The sequence below is a fragment of the Silene latifolia genome, chromosome 11, assembly GCF_048544455.1.
Source record: "Silene latifolia isolate original U9 population chromosome 11, ASM4854445v1, whole genome shotgun sequence".
Classification (NCBI taxonomy): domain Eukaryota; kingdom Viridiplantae; phylum Streptophyta; class Magnoliopsida; order Caryophyllales; family Caryophyllaceae; genus Silene; species Silene latifolia.
The window spans coordinates 7,778,738-7,798,562 of NC_133536.1; the positions used below are offsets into that span (position 1 = coordinate 7,778,738).

General features: G+C 37.6%; 1 pseudogene; it reads left to right on the forward strand.

Annotated features, from left to right (window-relative positions):
- The first annotated feature begins 65 nt into the window (after positions 1 to 65).
- LOC141610887 (F-box/kelch-repeat protein At1g80440-like) lies at positions 66 to 1,327 on the forward strand (annotated as a pseudogene).
- The last annotated feature ends 18,498 nt before the right edge of the window (positions 1,328 to 19,825 follow it).

Genomic DNA, 19,825 nt, shown 5'->3' on the forward strand with positions numbered 1-19,825 from the left:
TATTATACTCCCGAATCCCGATAGCCTAGTTTGATATCATGCTTCCTTAATTTATACGTTTCTTCCTTTAAAACTAGAGAATACTAACACCCTCTAGTTTCACTTTTCTGATTTCCAACTTTGTATCAAAATTATAATTAGTCAAGAAAATTATGAGTCTGATAATTCCAGGATTGATAGACGACTTAGGTCGCGAGGTCTTGATTAGGTTGCTTATCAAGACCTCCCGACAGGGTCGTTGGTGTGGAAGTCATGGAGGGTTGAGATTACGTGCCCTCGGTTCAGCCTGTTACGGAAGGCCATGGGTGTGGCAAGGCCTCTTCTGGTATTAGCACAGGCCCGGACGGATACCACGGTATGTGATTCGGGTGATGGAAGGAAGCAAAATCCAACCCAACCGGCGTACTGTGTACAGCTTAACGTACATGATCCAAGAACTCAGACTTGGACTCGTTTGCCTGTGAACCCTCGTATGCTTTATGGCTTACCTTTGTATTGTGGGTTGGTTGGATTTGGGTCGGATTTATTGGTATTAGGCGGGTTGGATCCAGTGACGTGGCGGCAGCAAGTGCTGTGTATATTTATAGCTTTTTAACTGGGAAACGGAGGAAGGGTGCTGATATGCCAGGTGTACGACGATCCTTTTTCGGATGTACGTCGTCAGATCACCATTGGACGGTTCTTGTTGCAGGTGGACATGACGAGGACAAGAACGCCTTGGGATCAGCTATGTTATACTACTTGGACAAAGACGAGTGGGCCATACTTCCCGATATGGCAGTAGCACGTGATGAGTGTAAGGCCGTCTTCCACCGTGGCAAGTTCCACATCATCAGTGGTTACCCTACCGACAAGCAAGGGTGTTTTGAGAGGACTGCTGAAATGTTCGATACGTCCACGTGGCAGTGGGGTCCGGTGGTCGAGAATTTTCTTGAAACAAGCGCGAGCCCAAGTTCATGTGTGGTGGCTTCTAATGGGATGATTTATGCTTGTCTGGGTCGTCGTAGTAGTGATGCGGCGGTTCAGCTTGGCGATAAGTGGCAGGTGCTCGTAAAAGTCCCTGCTGACGTGTGAAGCTCTCGTTGGGTATCGGCTTACGAAGCTGAGAAGTTGATGGTTATAGGGTCATCAAAAATTGGAGAAGCTAAGAGAGGTTACACTTGGGATTTGAAGAGTTATGAATGGAACAAAGTTGATGTACCGAAGGAGTTTTGTGGACATGTTCTAAGTGGTTGTGTTTTAGATATTTGAGTTTTGATGCCGAACAAGCCGCGACGGAGCCAAGAATTGCCACCAGTGGAGCTAGGTTGCACGGACACTCCTCCTAATCGGCGTTCCCGTGTCGGACACCCGTGTCGGACACGACACTCGTCGGACACGACACTCGTCGGACACATGTCAAAACGTGTCGGACACTTGTAAAGCCGTGTCTAACATTCATCTTTTATTTCGGGACGTGTCCGACACGTGTCCATGATATTTTGAGCCGTGTCCTTGGTATTTGGACACACCTGGCCTCCAAATGGAATCACGTGGAATTTAAGTTAAATGGCGAGAATTGTTATATGGTTAAATTTGGTGGGGAAATAAGTTGAATTGAAGACAAATGATGTTATTTAGACTAGTAATGAGATGTCGAAATAGATTGATTATAAATTTAATATTCAATACTTTTTCAAAAATAAAATCACACATATATAACTATAGAATATATATTTTATTAAATTTAAATGTCGTGTCCCGTGTCCTAAATTTCATGGGATGCCGTATCACGTGTCCGTGTCGTGTCCGTGTCCGTTTTGGTGCAACCTAGCAGTGGAGGCGATCTCAACGAGGGTGAATGGGTGATAGTATAAGGGAAACTCGAAAAAAGTTAGAAAATTTTAACTAGAAACGTTGAAAAGGGCGAGCGTCCCAGCTAGCCCCCTAAATTCACCAATGCAAACAAGGGAATTAAGGAAAAGACGTGAAAATACCTCCTCTATTCAACCGATTTTTTATGTTTCATAAAAATACTTCTCATTGCTCTAAAAAGAATAAAAAGTACACTAATTGTTAGATAAGACGGTCTCTTACCATGAGACAAACCCAACAACTAAAAGCCCAACTAATTTTAAAAAAAAGAAAAAGAAAATTCATGTAAAACAAAAGAAACCAACTACGAGTATATCGTGCTACCATTGTACTACATTCTACATTTTTCTTCTTTCAGCCACTGAACTTGTTTTCCCTTCTACTGCACCCTTACTCTGGCCTCATAGTCTCATACATTGACTATACTATTCCTCCACAGACGGCAGCCCACATAAATATCTGTTGGAAGGCCATGAATTTGTTAGTTAAAACACTTGGTTTCCAAACTAAAATTGACAGTCATTACTCTAAAAACCTTACTTGACAAAAATAAAGCAATTTCCTAATTTTATAACAGAAAAAAAGCAATATAGAAACTTAAGTTTTCAACATAGTTATATACTTCAACATAGTTATATACTTAAGTTTTCAACATAGTTATATACTTCTATGGGGTTTTCAAGTAAAAATTGGGAGTATTGAAGTTAAAACCTTTAAATGCTTAACTATGTACGTGAGTCAGTTAAAATGGTGAGTTAACTATATTTTATGTAAAGGCTTTAAGTTAACTTGAGAACTGATAATTTTCAACTTAAAATTCAAAGTTTTTGTTAGAACACATTTGTTGATGATGACATGCCTATGTTTAACCATGTTTTAAGATGTTCCATTTCAGGATTTAGTCCTCTTTCCCAATCAAGAATTAATCAATGTTCAAGGTCAAGAAGTGTTGATGAAGCTACCCAAGAATTGTGTTGTAATTATGAGTCACTTATGTAAGGGTAAGAGAGTATAGTACTAAGGCAACGATAAGCAAGACCGTTGTTGAAAACGATTTGCTTACTAAGGCAACAATGATCAGTTGGACTGTTGCTTCAACTCGTGTCACTTGGAAGAGGTCTTCATTTTCAAAATATTCATATTTCGAAAATACTAACTTCTATTTTGAAATACAAATTTCTGATATTTGAATCTTGTAAAAGGTTATTGTTTAAGAAAAGGATATTCTATTGGCATCTTTCAAAAGGTCTTAACTCAAAGTGGCAATATTTTTTATCATGACTTTTAGAAAGAAGAACTTGTTTCTTTCCAAATTTGTTTCTCTAAAATGTCCTCACTTGATTGTCCATCTTACCTTGACTGATTTTCAAAGGCCCTTTCAAGATAGTAACAAAGCTCCTTTTCTTATTTAACCTTTGGAAGAATGCTCCATTTTGTGCAAACTTGGTTAAGTCAAAATTATTTGTTTTCTACCTCATGTCTTGACCTCTAAACCCTAGTTTGCTTCTCTATAAAAGGAGCACTCCTCTTCTACATTTCCTTAAGACTTTTCCGAAGAGAATTTCAAAGTGTTTTGCAAACTTGTTTTTAAGAACTCGAGTTTTTACTTCCTTTGCAAAATAATTCTAAGTCTTCCAGTGGCAACAGTCTTCACTACCGTTGCCTTAAGTATTACTTTCTCTTGCCTAGAATCGATTGATCTATAAGTTGTCCTTATCAATTCTTTCATAGAATCAGTTTGAGGAAGCTTGATCTTTGTAATCATTCTGTAAGAGTCTTAAGTTTCTAGACGGAGTAGTCTTGAGACTTGTGTCGCAACCGGAGTAGGTTGTTGGTCCTTTTATTGTAAGTGTTTAAGTAGTCGGAGTAGATCACTTCACTTATTAATAAAAGAAGATTGGACGTAGGCCCTTAGAGTGTTGGCCGAACCAATTCAAAAATATCGTGTTGATCTCTCGTTACTTTTATTTCCGCTGCATTTTCATTACTCGATTGTTAATCCACGTTTTATTTAACAACGATGATATCGTTGCTTTTGGTGATAGCCTTCTCTTATGAGCTAAGACATACAAGCAACAATCAGATCAACCGTTGCCTTCTTCGCAATCTTCTTAAACATCGTGATACACTCTTAATGAATCAATATTACTTGATGTATCCTTTTGTTCTTCACATTATCAACCAACTTGCTTTAATTCAATAAAGATTAAGTTGAAATTTTTAAAATAGTACCTAATTCACCCCCTCCCCCTCTTAGGTACTTGAATCCTAAACTCTTCAATTGGTATCAGAGCCTCGTGCTCTTGATCAAGGATAATCTCCTTAGAGTTTAAATCTTGGGAAATGGATTCCTCAAAACACTCCAAGATCCCGGTCTTTACCGGAGAGAATTTTGGGTGGTGGAAGCTCAAAATGGAGCACTACATCAAAAGTATTGATTATCAATGTTGGAAAATCATCGAGAACGGACCTCTTACTATTGAGGAAACCGACATCCTTACGGGTTTTACTAAGGTCAAAGATGAGAAAGATTACAATGAAAACGATTTTAAATTGGCCGAGAAAAACTCGAAAGCTATGTCGATTCTTCAACGGTGTGTTGGTGAGGCCGAAGTGAGTCGAATTTCTGGATGTCCTACGGCTAAATTAATTTGGGATTCCCTTGTTCTTGCCTATGAAGGGACGTCTCAAGTTAGAAAACACCGTATTGACCTTCTCATGCAACAATATGAGATGTTTCACATGTCAAAGGACGAGTCCATAAATAGTTTTTCATCTCGCTTTTCGTGTATTATAAATGAACTAAAAAGCCTAGGAAGAAATTTCGAGTCCGAGGACACCATTCGAAAAATTCTTCGTAGTCTTACCACTAAATGGCAACCTAAGGTTACCGCCATAGAGGAAGCCAAAGATCTATCCACTCTATCTCTTCATGAACTAATGGGATCACTAATGGCTCACGAGTTCAATCTCGATAAGCACTCTAGTGAATCCTCAAGGGGAAAGAGTCTTGCTTTAGCATCCTCTTCAATTGATGATGAGGATGAAGAAGAAGATGAGTTTGCTTTGTTCTCTAGGAACTTAGTTGGAATGGTGAATGGCCATGGACATAAAAAGTTCAACAATAACTACACGAAAAAACGCTTTCCAAAGAAAAGACCCTCCACCACTATTGGATGCTTTAAATGTGGTGACAAATCACATCAAATTAAAGAATGTCCTAAGTGGGATGAGATTAAGTCCAAAGATAAGCGAGATAAGGCTAAAATGGACTACAAAAACCGAGTCATGTCCGCCATATGGGGAATGTCCGACTCCGAGGACGATGAGATCATCGAGGAGGAATTAGAGGCCAAAATGTGTCTTACAAGTCGTCTCAAAGAAAAAGTCTCAAAATCTTCCAAAACCGAGCATCTTAGATGTCTCATGGCTCACCCCGACGATTCCGACTCCGATTCCGACAATGAGGTAAAACTTCTAAAGGCCAAAGCTAGGACTTACTCCAAAGAAAAAGTATGTAAGCTTCTTGACAAACTCTTTGATAAGTGTCGTTCACAAACTGAAAAGTTGGATCTCATGCAAGATGAAATAGAGGAAATTGCTCAAGAAAACTTTCATCTTAAAAGTGAACTTAAGGCAAAGACACGGTCTGTTGTTGCCTCTGATGAGGTAAAAAGAGTAAATAAATTGAACAAGGAGTTGTCAAACGAACTAAGGTGTCTTAGGTCGAACCCCAATGATGTTTCTGATCTTGAAAATGTCAATACAACTCTGATTTTACAAATGTCTATGATAACTAAGGAACGTGATGAACTTCTAAATGAACAATCCATATCTAAAGGTGTAATTGATGACTTAGTTGATGAGATAAAAGAACTTAAAACAACAGTGTCTCAGACTGTTGCCTCTGACAATGTCAAGGAAGTGTCAAATGAACTAGTCACTAATTTATCTAAAGAGAATGAATGTCTTAAAGTCAACTTAGATGCCTACAAAAGGGAGATTAGAATGCTTCATGAAAAATTTGTCAAATTTCAAAATGAATCTCCCGAATGTAGCTCATCTAGATCCAAAATTGTTCATTTAGAAAATTGCATTTCTAGTCTTAAGCTTAATGTTCAAGATAAGATGGAAAATCTCATGGAATTGAATGAAAGATTTGTCAAAATGAGATCCAAGTACGAAGAGTCAAAGGAGAAAATGGGTTATCTTGTGTCTAAACTCAATGACCAAACCCGTGACATCATAGTTGAGAAAAGAATGTCCATTGAAAGTGAAAACAATGATGATCTTAAAAGAGAAAAGGAGAAGATTGTACATCTCACCACTAGAGTCAATGATTTAACCAAGGAACTTGTTGAGGCTAAGAATGTGTCTAAGAATTGGGAAGGAAGTCAAAAGGTCTTAAATTTCCTCACTAATCAGTCCAAGAGATGTGACAAAACTATCGGTCTTGGTTTCAAATGGAACAGTCAGTCCGACTGTTGCCTCGTAGGATCCAACTCAAACCGACTTTAGAAGAAGGAAATATGTTGGTCTTCCCGAGTACATCATTTGCAACTATTGTGGTAAAACCGGTCATGTCTTCAATGCTTGCAAGAAAAGACATAATGACATTAACAAAAATATTAAGGTTGTAAAACAAGTTTGGATTAGAAAAGATTTGTTGCGAAATGCGAAGGATAAAAAGGGACCCAAATTTATTTGGGTTCCTAAACTCAAAGTCTAATCTTGTGTAGGGCTTGGTGAGAGGCGGCCGCAATTGGTACTTGGATAGTGGATGTTCTCGTCATATGACGGGAGATAGAAGCCAATTCCTCTCACTAGAAGCTTATGATGGTGGCAAGGTAACTTTTGGCGATTTACAAGAAAGGTGAAATAATAGGCATGGGAAAGGTCGGTAAGTCATCGTTACTTTGTGTCGACAATGTGCGGCTTGTCAAAGGTTTGAAACATAATCTCCTTAGCATTTCTCAACTTTGTGATAAAGGTAATATTGTGGAATTTAGTGCTAATTTGTGTCGAATAATTGATGCCACGACTCATGAAATTATTCTCGAAGGGAGACGTGTCAAAGATGTTTACTTAACCGACTTAAACACGTTATCCGGTCATACCATGTCATGCATGAGTGTAATGAAAAATGATCCTTGGTTGTGGCACAAAAGGTTTGGACATGTTAGTGCTAAAACTCTTAATACTCTTAAAAGACTTGACTTGGTAGAAGGATTTCCTAACATGAAATTTGACTTTGATAAAGTATGTGATGAATGTGCTAGATGTAAACATGTTAGAAGTTCCTTTAAGTCTAAAAGAATTGTGAGTACTCTTCGCCCATTACAACTTTTGCATATTGACTTATGTGGACCAATGAGAACTAGAAGTAGAGGAGGTAGTCGTTATGTGTGTGTCATTGTTGATGATTATTCTAGGTTTGTTTGGGCACTTTTCTTGAGTTCAAAGAGTGAGGCATTTGATAAATTTTTAATTTGGTTGAGAAAGATTCAAAACAAACTTGATCTCAAACTTGTTTCCATAAGAACCGATCATGGAACCGAATTCGAAAATTCATCATTTAGCGCTTATTGTAATGACAATGGTGTAGACCACAATTTTTCGGCTCCTAGAACACCACAACAAAATGGAGTGGTTGAACGAATGAATAGGACCCTTGAAAGTATGGCTAGAACCATGTTGTTGTGTAGTAAATTGCCTAAAGATTTTTGGGCCGAAGCGGTAAACACCGCTTGCTATATTCATAATCGAGTCATGATAAGAAGCATAATCAATAAAACACCCTATGAAATTTTACGTGGTAGAAAACCCAATATCTCATATTTTAGATGCTTTGGGAGCAAATGTTTTGTTCACAACAATGGTAAAGACAACTTGGGTAAATTTGATCCACGTAGTGATGAAGCGGTTTTTATTGGTTATTCCGACCATAGCAAGGCTTATAAAGTTTATAACAAACGAACCATGCTAATTGAAGAAAGTGTCCATGTCATATTTGATGAATCTAGCATTCTTGGACAGGTACAAAACGACGGAGAAGATGATGAAGATGATGAAGATGACGAATTTGAGATAGGTCTTGTGAGAAAAGACTTTGTGTTTGAGGATGAGGAGGCTCCAATCAATGACGTTAGGCAACGATCCACATACATCTTGTTGCCTTACGGTGAAAGCAAAGCAATCCGGGGGAACAAACAGAGACACTGTTGCCCCCGATTCCACACCCCATTCAAGCAACGGTTCACACACGTTGCCTCCACTTCGAATCGTAATTGATCCCGGACACCGTTGCCTCAGAAGAATCCTCAAACACCAATCCAGTGCATGCCTCTAATCAACAGACAACAGTCACGGAGACTGTTGCCTCTGAGGGGGAACAAAACGCCTTTGTTCCTAAAAATGGAAACATCAAAGCTCTCATCCACTCTCGAATCTCACTAGTGACTTGAACTCCGGTATTAAGACAAGGGCCTCTCTCAACAACTTTGCATCTCTTGATGAATTTTGTGCTCATAGCGCATTTCTTTCTCAAATTGAGTAGGCCAATATAACGATTGCATTAACGGATCCCGATTGGATGCTAGCCATGCAAGATGAGCTCAATCAATTTAAAAGAAATGAGGTATGGCATCTTGTCCCTAGACCATCTAATCGTACCGTCATTGGTACTAGATGGGTCTTTCGCAATAAGCTTGATGATTCCGGCGAAATCGTAAGGAATAAAGCTAGACTAGTGGTGCAAGGTTACAACCAACAAGAAGGAATTGATTATGATGAAACCTATGCACCGGTAGCTAGGCTTGAGGCCATACGATTATTGATAGCTTTTGCGGCTCACAAAGGCATTAAGCTTTTCCAAATGGATGTCAAAACCGCCTTTTTAAATGGATATTTGGAAGAGGATGTCTTTGTAGAGCAACCACCGGGCTTTTTAGACAATGATTTTCCTAAACATGTTTTCAAATTAGACAAAGCTCTTTATGGTTTAAAACAAGCACCAAGGTGTTGGTATGATAGGTTGTCTAAATTTCTCATTGAAAATGGTTTTAGAAGAGGTTCAATTGACAAAACATTGTTTCTAAAGCAACGATCAAAGTGAACTGTTGGTTGTCCAAGTATATGTCGATGACATCATATTTGGAGCAACAAATGAGATTCTTTATACTTATTTTTCGGAACTAATGAAATCGGAATTCGAAATGAGTATGATGGGAGAGCTAAGATTCTTCCTTGGACTCCAAATCAAGCAATCCAAAGATGGAATCATGATCCATCAACAAAAGTACATTAAAGAGATGCTTAAGAAATTTGGGATGACTAATGGCAACCCTCACTCCACACCTATGGTATCTAAGTCCAAATTGGACAAAGATGAGAAAGGTAAGAGCGTTAGCGAAAAGGTATATCGAGGTATGATTGGATCGCTTCTCTATTTGACCGCAAGTCGTCCCGACATTCTTTTTAGTGTTTGTTTATGTGCTAGATTCCAATCAAATCCGAAAGAATCTCATTTTAAAGCCGTTAAACGCATTCTTCGATATTTGATTGGAACACAAGATCTTTATTTGTGGTACCCCTTACATTGTCCCTTTGATCTTATAGGATATTCCGACGCGGACTATGCGGGTTGTAGCGTCGATCGAAAGAGTACATCCGGAATTGCAACATTTTTGGGTCCGTGCTTAATCTCATGGGGCTCAAAGAAACAAAACACGGTTGCTCTTTCAACGGCCGAAAGTGAATACGTTAGTGCCGCTCATTGTTGCTCACAACTTCTATGGGTAAAACAACAACTTCTCGACTTTGGTATTATTTATGACTCCGTTCCCATTTTATGTGATAATACGAGTGCGATAAATATATCAAAAAATCCTATTCAACATTCTAAGACCAAACACATTGAAATTCGTCACCATTTTATTCGTGATCATGTAGAAAAAGGACATGTTGAACTTATTTTTTGCAAAACCGAAGATCAAATTGCCGACATATTTACTAAACCACTTGCAAGAGAACAATTTGAAAAACTTAGGTTACAAATTGGCTTAATTAATTGCATGTAATTTTTATGTGAATTAAACTAATCCCTCATATGATTGACTAGAACGGGTTTGCTATCTTTTATTCTAGTTTATTCATTCCATGTTATGTCCGTAATCGATAAACCGTGTGTGTGCTTAATAATCACTCAACCGCATGTCTAGTCTTGTGTTTAATGGTACCTACCCTATTGAATGAGGACACCTCCCCTCTCAAATCAACCCGAAAACCAACCATTTCACTCACCTTCAAATAGATGTCTCTTACTCTTCAAATCGCTCAAAATCCTTCATTTTTAATACCCAAAGACCTCACCCTTTCACATTCAATTCACTTATGTTGCAAAGGTCTATGTGAAACAAAGAATCAAACAATTACATGTTCTACATATGCATCAAAAGATGATTGAGAAGTTGGTTGGAAAAATGGAAAAAAAAAAAAAAAAAAGGTGGAAAGAAATGGGAAGATAATATGGGGATGTCAAAGTGATTGTAATTATTGGAAAACATATAGAAGCATTGAGGATGAATTTCTTGAAGAAAGTAGTAGGGAGAAAAATTGGGGGAAGTAGAAAGGAAAGCAACGCAGTGTATGCATTTGTTGCTATGCTCAAAGGTCAAAATAGAAAGAAAAGCAACAGTGTATACAACTGTTGCTATGCTCAAAGGTCGAGATCAAATTTGTCAAAAGATTTCATGCTATGAAAGCAAAATACAAGAAGTTGATGATTCTCTTTTCACAAAGTTCAATGCAACAAGAGAGGTCATCGTAACTCAAGCCCTCATTGTCAAACCTCAACCATTTTGAAATCCTCTTCGTTATTTAAAAAAAAAAAAAAAAAAAAAAAAAAAAAAAAAAACTTCCACACCCTAAATTTCTCATACTCAAACTTGTCTTTTGCCTTAAACCTCTTGTCCCTCTCTCATTATCATTCGGTGGTGTACTATTTAAACTATGGTTTAGCCTTGTTGTACCTTGTGTTTAAACTCATGTTTAAACCATTGCTTTGTGTTGACCTTGTTATTATGATGCAACTATGGTTGTCTTTCATGTGACGTCTCATGCATGATTATTCTGTGTCCGGGGGTAGCCTCTTTTCGGTTTGATGATGTCAAGAGGGGGAAAAGGGAAATTCATGTTCTTATTACTTGTTTGTTGATTAATCTCTTGTTTTGTGGTAGACTAAGTATGTTAATGATATTGCTCTAGGATTTGTGACCTCATAAGTTTAACTCCCTAATTCTACCTTCATGATTATTTTTTGGACTAACCATTTGAGGGGGAACTTTTTGGAACATTCATTTTATAAGGCTTGTCATCATCAAAGGGGGAATTTGTTAGAACACATTTGTTGATGATGACATGCCTATGTTTAACCATGTTTTAAGATGTTCCATTTCAGGATTTAGTCCTCTTCCCCAATCAAGAATTAATCAATGTTCAAGGTCAAGAAGTGTTGATGAAGCTACCCAAGAATTGTGTTGTAATTATGAGTCACTTATGTAAGGGTAAGAGAGTATAGTACTAAGGCAACAGTAAGCAAGACTGTTGTTGAAAAACAGTTTGCTTACTAAGGCAACAGTTAGCCAGACCGTTGCTTCAACTCGTGTCACTTGGAAGAGGTCTTCATTTTCAAAATATTCATATTTCGAAAATACTAACTTCTATTTTGAAATACAAATTTCTGATATTTGAATCTTGTAAAAGGTTATTGTTTAAGAAAAGGATATTCTATTGGCATCTTTCAAAAGGTCTTAACTCAAAGTGGCAATATTTTTTATCATGACTTTTAGAAAGAAGAACTTGTTTCTTTCCAAATTTGTTTCTCTAAAATGTCCTCACTTGATTGTCCATCTTACCTTGACTGATTTTCAAAGGCCCTTTCAAGATAGTAACAAAGCTCCTTTTCTTATTTAACCTTTGGAAGAATGCTCCATTTTGTGCAAACTTGGTTAAGTCAAAATTATTTGTTTTCTACCTCATGTCTTGACCTCTAAACCCTAGTTTGCTTCTCTATAAAAGGAGCACTCCTCTTCTACATTTCCTTAAGACTTTTCCCAGAGAATTTCAAAGTGTTTTGCAAACTTGTTTTTAAGAACTCAAAGTTTTTTACTTCCTTTGCAAAATAATTCTAAGTCTTCCAGTGCAAATGATCTTCACTACCGTTGCCTTAAGTATTACTTTCTCTTGCCTAGAATCGATTGATCTATAAGTTGTCCTTATCAATTCTTTCATAGAATCAGTTTGAGGAAGCTTGATCTTTGTAATCATTCTGTAAGAGTCTTAAGTTTCTAGACGGAGTAGTCTTGAGACTTGTGTCGCAACCGGAGTAGGTTGTTGGTCCTTTTATTGTAAGTGTTTAAGTAGTCGGAGTAGATCACTTCACTTATTAATAAAAGAAGATTGGACGTAGGCCCTTAGAGTATTGGCCGAACCAATTCAAAAATATCGTGTTGATCTCTCGTTACTTTTATTTGTTGCATTTTCATTACTCGATTGTTAATCCACGTTTTATTTAACAACGATCACCGACATCTTTGTTGCTTTTGGTCGATAGCCTTCTCTTATGAGCTAAGACATACAAGCAACATCGGATCGGATCAACCGTTGCCTTACTGCAATCTTCTTAAACATCGTGATACACTCTTAATGAATCAATATTACTTGATGTATCCTTTTGTTCTTCACATTATCAACCAACTTGCTTTAATTCAATAAAGATTAAGTTGAAATTTTTAAAATAGTACCTAATTCACCCCCTCCCCCTCTTAGGTACTTGAATCCTAAACTCTTCAGTTTTCAATATAAAAACTTGAGTATTTAAGTTTAAACAATTAGTCAAAATTTACAAGGATTGAATTTTAGTTTACAAACCTGGGTAGTTGTTGTTGGAACTTGGCAGTAACTATCAACATAATTTATTTAGTTTTAATTGATTGGTGAATGGTAAGAAAGAGTTGAACACTGGTGATGATTGATGAGAACTACGACAATTGCGAAGGTCGTGAGGACTTGGACGACAGAAGCGGCGGAGTAGGTGGCAAAGATGAGGACGTGCACTGCCGAGTCGGTGTAGTAGTTGGCGGTGATTACGACATGGACAAAAGCTATGGTGGAGGGGTGGATAGCAGGGATGGTGTGCGAATGATTTAACGGTTTAACCTCTTTTCGTTTGTGGGAGTGTTAAAGTGTTGTGTGGTTTTCATTTTTATTGGGCTACTTCTCTTATTGGGCCCGTCCTATGCTATAGGACGGTCCTATAGGAGAGTTGCTGTAAAAAGTAAATAAATCTTTTAAATGAAAAGAGTTTTAATAATTTTTTTTTTAAAAAAAAATTTCAAATCTACCATTCTATGATTTACCTATAATCAAGCATTAGCCCAATTGTGATTTCTTTTGTTTGTAGCATTCTCAATTGTATGTATAAATACCAAGTAGGTGAACTTGCACAAAACACATTTTAAATTAATAAATTTAATCAAATAAATAAGAAATTATGGAAAGGAAAACCATGACTAAAATCATATTATTTGCTCTTTTGTTTGTAATGATTGCGGATCAATCTATGGGAAACAAGGCAGAAAAAATGTTTGAATATTGCTTACAAGGGTGTTATGCAACTAAGCATTGTCGTTTCTGGAAAGTGTGGGATCGTTCTTGTTATCGAAAATGTGCAGCCAAGTGCACTGCTGTTCGTCACCGGGTCAAGAATATGGACCACCCGGGCAAGAATATGGTCCCGGTTCTGGATATCAGCCACCTTCGGGTGGGCTACCTGAAGGTGGAAGTCCTTCCGATGGTGGAGATTCTTCGGAGCCTCCAGTTCTCATAAAACAAAACTGAAAAAAATTATCTATTAATTAATATTATCATTAATAACAGCTATTGTGTGCGACTGATAAAAATTGATCATGTTAAATTAAAGAATGACCAATTTTAAAAAAGTGGTTATTTTATAAAAATTTAAAGCGGTGGCATTATAACATAAATAGTCACTTTTTAAGTAATCACAATATATAATACATATTGTATATTTTGTGTATTATTAATGGCGAAATAAAGTTCATTTAAGAGAGAATAATTATCAGAATTTTTTGGGTGTGAATTAAACACTAATGTGAATTGTGAAATAATATGGGACTTGTTATTAACTGTGATCATGTAATGTTTGTGAATTAAAGTATTGAATGAATGTTATACGGAGTAACTTTTTTTTTTGGGTCATGCTAAATTTCATACACAACTTTACTAAATCTCGCAAAATTTTATGCCTTACTCCGAGTTTACCCCCTTATTTCTCACACCCAGCTAGGTAAAAACAAAAAAAAAAAGCAAATTTAAAAAATACAAGTAAAAAATAAACCTTAACTAACTATTTCTTTTCCCCTCATACCCCTCCCCGCCCCGCCCAACGCTAGCAAAGCCTTCCCTACGCCCCTCCCGATGCCAACCACCCCTTCCCGTCTCCCTCACCCCAGTCGAGGACCGAATATCCCTTCCCCAACCGCCCTAGACCAACATCCAGAACTGGTAGCCACCGCGTCTCACTCCCACCGCCTCAACTGCATAAGGCCATCCACCCTGCTACTCTGGCCAAATCAACGACCAACAATAATCAACCTCTTCAACAACAAAAAATCAAAACCCAAATTTTAAAAACCTTTTTAAAAAGGTCATTCAATCGATTACGAGTGTATTATTAAAATTGTTGATAAAGAAGCTAAATTACTTGCGATATGTACGAATTAAGATCCATAGTTGTCGAACTATTAACGAACTATTAGCGAATTAAAATCAAAACCCAAATTTTAGAAACCGTGTATTACACACTTAAAATTGAACCCTTTGGGAGATCGTACCGGTTCATGTTTCTTTTCCACCCAGTTTTTCTACCACGTGTCAGGGGTCGCTTCATGAGTTACCGACTTACCGTATTCGATTTTCTGCCCAAAATAAGAAGTATTCATCTATTTTTAAGCAGTACCTGATTTTTGTCCAAGACAAATTTATCGCATAGCGGCATTATCAAATGTTCCCTGTTTTTTCTTAAACTTTGTGTGGCTACTTTACCTAACCCGAGAAACCCCTCCGTGTGATTTACAGACATTTTTGTTCCGGGACCCTGAAATCCCGAAAATCGTGTATTATACACTTAAATTTGAGCCGTTTGGGAGCTCATACCGGCTCATGTATCGTTTCCTCCCATTTTTTCCACCATGTCTCTGGGCTCGCTTCATGAGTTGCAGTATTCGATTTAACCCCTAAATAACAAGTTATCATCTATTTTTAAGAAGTCTTTGAATTTCGTCCGAGACAAGCTAATCGCATACCGGTACACAATAATGTCCTCTGTTTCTCGTCAAATTTGCGTGCCTGCTTTATCTGAACCGAGAAACCGTCCCTTTGATTTACAGATGTTTTTGTCCCGGAACCCTGAAATCCCGAAAAACGTGTATTCTACACTTAAATTTGAGCTGTTTATGAGATCATACCGGGTCATGTTTCTTTTCCTCACATTTTATTCCACCACGTGTCTAGGGTCAATTAATGAGTTACCGTATTCGATTTCAGACCTAGATAACAAGTTACCATCTATTTTTAAAGAGTATCCGATTTTCGTCTAAGACTAGCTAATCGCATACCGGTACACACTAATGTCCTATGTTTTTTTCTCAAAATTTGCGTGACAGCTTTATTTGACCCGAGAAATTGTCCGTGTGATTTACGGACGTTTTTGTCCCTTGACCCTGAAATCTCGAAAACCGTGTATTATGCACTTAATTTTGAGCCGTTTGAGTGGTCGTACCGGGTTATGTTTCTTTTCCTCCCATTTTTTCTACCACTTGTCACGGGTCGCTTCATGAGTTAACGTATTCGATTTTCAGCCCTACATTGGAAGTATTTATCTATTTTTAAGGAGTACCTGATTTTCGTCCAAGACTAATTTATCGCATATCGGTACCCGCAAATGTCCTATGTTGCTTTTTAATCTTTGTGTGGCTGCTTTATCTTACCAGAGAACCGTACGTGTGATTTACGGACATTTTTGTCACTTGACCCTGAAATCCCATAAACCGTATATTATACACTTAAATTTGAGCCGTTTGGGAGGTCGTACCGGGTCATGTTTCTTTTCCTCCCGGTTTATCTACCACATGTCAGGGATCGTTTCATGAGTTACCGTATTTGATTTTCAGCCCTAAATAATAAGTATTCAACTATTTTTAAGGAGTATCTCATTTTCGTCCGAGACTAATTTATCGCACACCGGCACCCTCAAGTGTCTCTTGTTGCTTCTTAAACTTTGTGTGGCTGCTTTATTCGACCCGAGAAGCCGCTTGTGTGATTCACAGACATTTTTGTTATATTATTGATTTTATCTGGACCAACCCGAATGGACCGCGAACCAGACCATGGACCGAAGTTATGTAATAAAAGAATTTTTAAATTTGTAATATTATTGATTTTATTTTCTACGTTGTTTACACGTATTATAAGATGTGTAATTATGTAGTTAAATCTCGTAAGAAAATAATGTTGTTTATTTTGATCATTACGAACTTCTCGAGTTCTAGTTTTATATGGTCAAACATGTCAATGACAATAATATTTGGTCCACTTTGATCCATTTGGTCCGGTCCAATATTAATATGGTCCGGTCCTCGGTCCATCTCTTAACCCTTATTTGGTGTTCGGTCCAGAGAGTTTGGTCCGGTCCGGTCCGGTCCCGGACCAATGAACACCCCTATTTTTAAGGAGTACCTGATTTTCGTCCGAGACTAATTTATTGCATACCGGCCCCCTCAGATGTCCTCTGATGCTTCTTAATCTTTGTGTGGCTACTTTATCTTACCAGAGAAACCGTCCGTGTGATTTACAAATATTTTTGATCCGGGACCCTGAAATCACGAAAATCATGTATTATACACTAAAATTTGAGCCGTTTAGGAGCTCGTACCGGGTCATCCCATTTTTTCCACCACGTTTCTGGGCTGATTCATGAGTTACCGTATTCGATTTCAACCCGGAATAACAAGTTATCAACTATTTTTAAGGAGTATCTGATTTTCATCTGAGACTAGCTAATCGCATACCGGTACATTAATGTCCTATGTTCTTCTCAAAATTTGTGTGACCGCTTTATCTAACCCGGGAAACCGTCCGTGTGATTTACAGACATTTTTGTCCCTTGACCCAACAATCACGAAAACCGTTTATTATACACTTAAATTTGAGGCGTTTGAGAGGTCGTACCGGGTCATGTTTATTTTCCTCCTAGTTTATCTACCACGTGGGAGGGGTCGTTTCATGATTTAAACCCTAAATAAGAAGTATTCATCTATTTTTAAGGAGTACCTGATTTTCGTCCGAGACCAACTTATCGCATACCGGCACCCTCAAATATCCCCTGTTGCTTCTTATACTTTGTGTGGTTGTTTTATCTGATCCGAGAAACCGCTAGTGTGATTTATAGACCCTTTTTTTCGGGACGCTGAATCCTGAAAATCGTGTATTATTATACACGTAAATTTGAGCCGTTTGCGGGCTCGTACCGGGTCATGTTTAATTTCCTCTCATTATTTCCAGCACGTGTCTGGGGTCGCTTTATGAGTTACAGTATTCGATTTCAGCCTTAAATAACAAGTTATCATCTATTTTTAAGGAGTATCCGATTTTCCTCCGAGAGTAGCTAATCATATATCGGTAGTCCGGTACACTCTAATGTCCTCTGTTTTTTCTAAAAATTCTTGTGGCTGCTTTATCTGGCCCGAGAAACCATTCGTGTAATTTACGGACGTTTTAGTCCCGGGACCCTGAAATCTTGAGAACCGTGTATTATACACTTAAATTTGAGCCGTTTGGGAGGTCGTATCGGTTCATACTTCTTTTCCTTTAAAATTTTCTAGAACGTGTCAGGGGTCCCTTCATGAGTTACCGTATTCGATTGTCAACCCTAAATAAGAAGTATTCATCTATTTTTAGAAGTACCTGATTTTCGTCTGAAACTAATTTATCGCATACTGGCACCCTCAAATGTCCTTTGTTGCTTCTTAAACTTCGTATGGTTGTTTTATCTGACCCGATAAACTGGCCGTGTGATTTACCGACATTTTTGTTCCGGGACCTGAAATCCCGAAAATCGTGTATTATACATTTAAGTTTGAGCCATGTGGTAGCTCTTATCGGGTCATACTTCTTTTCCTCCAATTTTTTCCACCACGTGTCTGGGGTCGCTTCATGAGTTACAGTATTTGATTCCAGCCCTAAATGGACTAAAACGTCAAGGACTTGATTTTTGGACAAATAAGGCTCGAAAACAGAAATTAAATTGGATGAAAATAGGCTAAACAAATGGACTGATTTGAATACAAACAAATGGTAACTAATTGATTTAAGGATTAAGATGATAAAAGACTTAAACTTGAACAATTTAAGACACAAAACAACATGCTTTGAACGTTACAAACATCTCAAATGAACCGAGTAATGTGGCTGAAAACAGTGAAAGTAGGATTGCAACTTAAATGCTTATGATTTAAACATTCAAATGACAATTTCCTTGGTAGTAATTAATAGGACTCGAAAACAGTTTGTAAAGAGTGGAAATCAATGAAAGTAACACAAGACACAAGGATATGACTTAGACGAGATCACGAAGCAAGTATAAGACTAGGAATCTCATCCAAGATCACGAAGTAAGGACTAAATTCCGCCCCAAAGCACTAATCAAATGAAGGGTTTCCGCACTAAGAAGAAATAAAGTAGAAAACACAATTTTCAAACTCATAATTTTAATTCAACTCAATCTGATTTTTACACAAGATAAGAGCGCCTTATATAGAGTCTCTAATATAATCCTAACCATACATCTAATGTAGCATCTATGGGCTCACAACAGTCTTCTAAGAAGACAATAAAAACGGCTAAAAAGCCTTACAAGGCTTACACAAACTGAAATGCATAAAGTAAAAGCATAAAGAAATGAGCTTAATAGTACAACCATCCTTTGTTTGTTAGATTTGGCATATTTAAATAATATGTGGACTCCTTGTGTAGCTTGGGGACCGTGTGGTAAGGTGTAAGAGCCTCAAGAGAATTCCATAAAGCTTGCTTGATCAAAAGAGGAAGGTTGAAAGCGATGTTTGTCCTAGTCTCTAAAACCGTGTCCATGAGGACCGCTCGGTTTGTCCTCTCTTTTTACCTATGATAGATTCATTTCCAAGACAAAAGTCCCTAGACAAAAAGGCTCTAAACTCATCATAGAAGAGTCTTAGGCCAGAAAATACCACGTGTTTTGATACCCGTCGTAAGGTGTCAAAAATAATATTTATAATTCCAACTACAACTATAGATAGCGGTAGCAGGGTCGAACCACAGAGAGGCGGATGCAATTAATAGCTGTCTTAATTTTAGTCTAAAAGTAACAAAAGTGAGGGTTTGTTTGAATTGGTCTATAACTAAAGGCAATAAAAATAAAGTAAACTAAGCTGATAGATGAAAACAGATATTAAAAGGGTGCTAAGATGGTCGGTTCACTATAGTTTCGGCGGCAGCATACTAAGTAAGTCTAAAACAATCACGTGAGACGGGAAAATAAGAAGTCCTCTCGGTCCATTCTTAACAGGTAGCATCTTTCGATCTCGCTACAGGTCCCTAATATCACTAATGCTAACTTTCGTCCTGAAAAGTGACTCAAACATCTAAATTAACTTATCTTTTGACCTCATTAATCTAGTCGTCTTAATTAGGTAGTCTATTTCCCTCCCCTATCTTTCGATCTTATTGGGTCGGTCAAATACTAAGCATTTAACTGATCGCATGCATTCGATTCGTCAAATATAACAATTTAATTAATTAAAACGAAGGTAATCTCACGAGGCCAGTCGATCGACCGACACGCGATTTCAGCTCTACA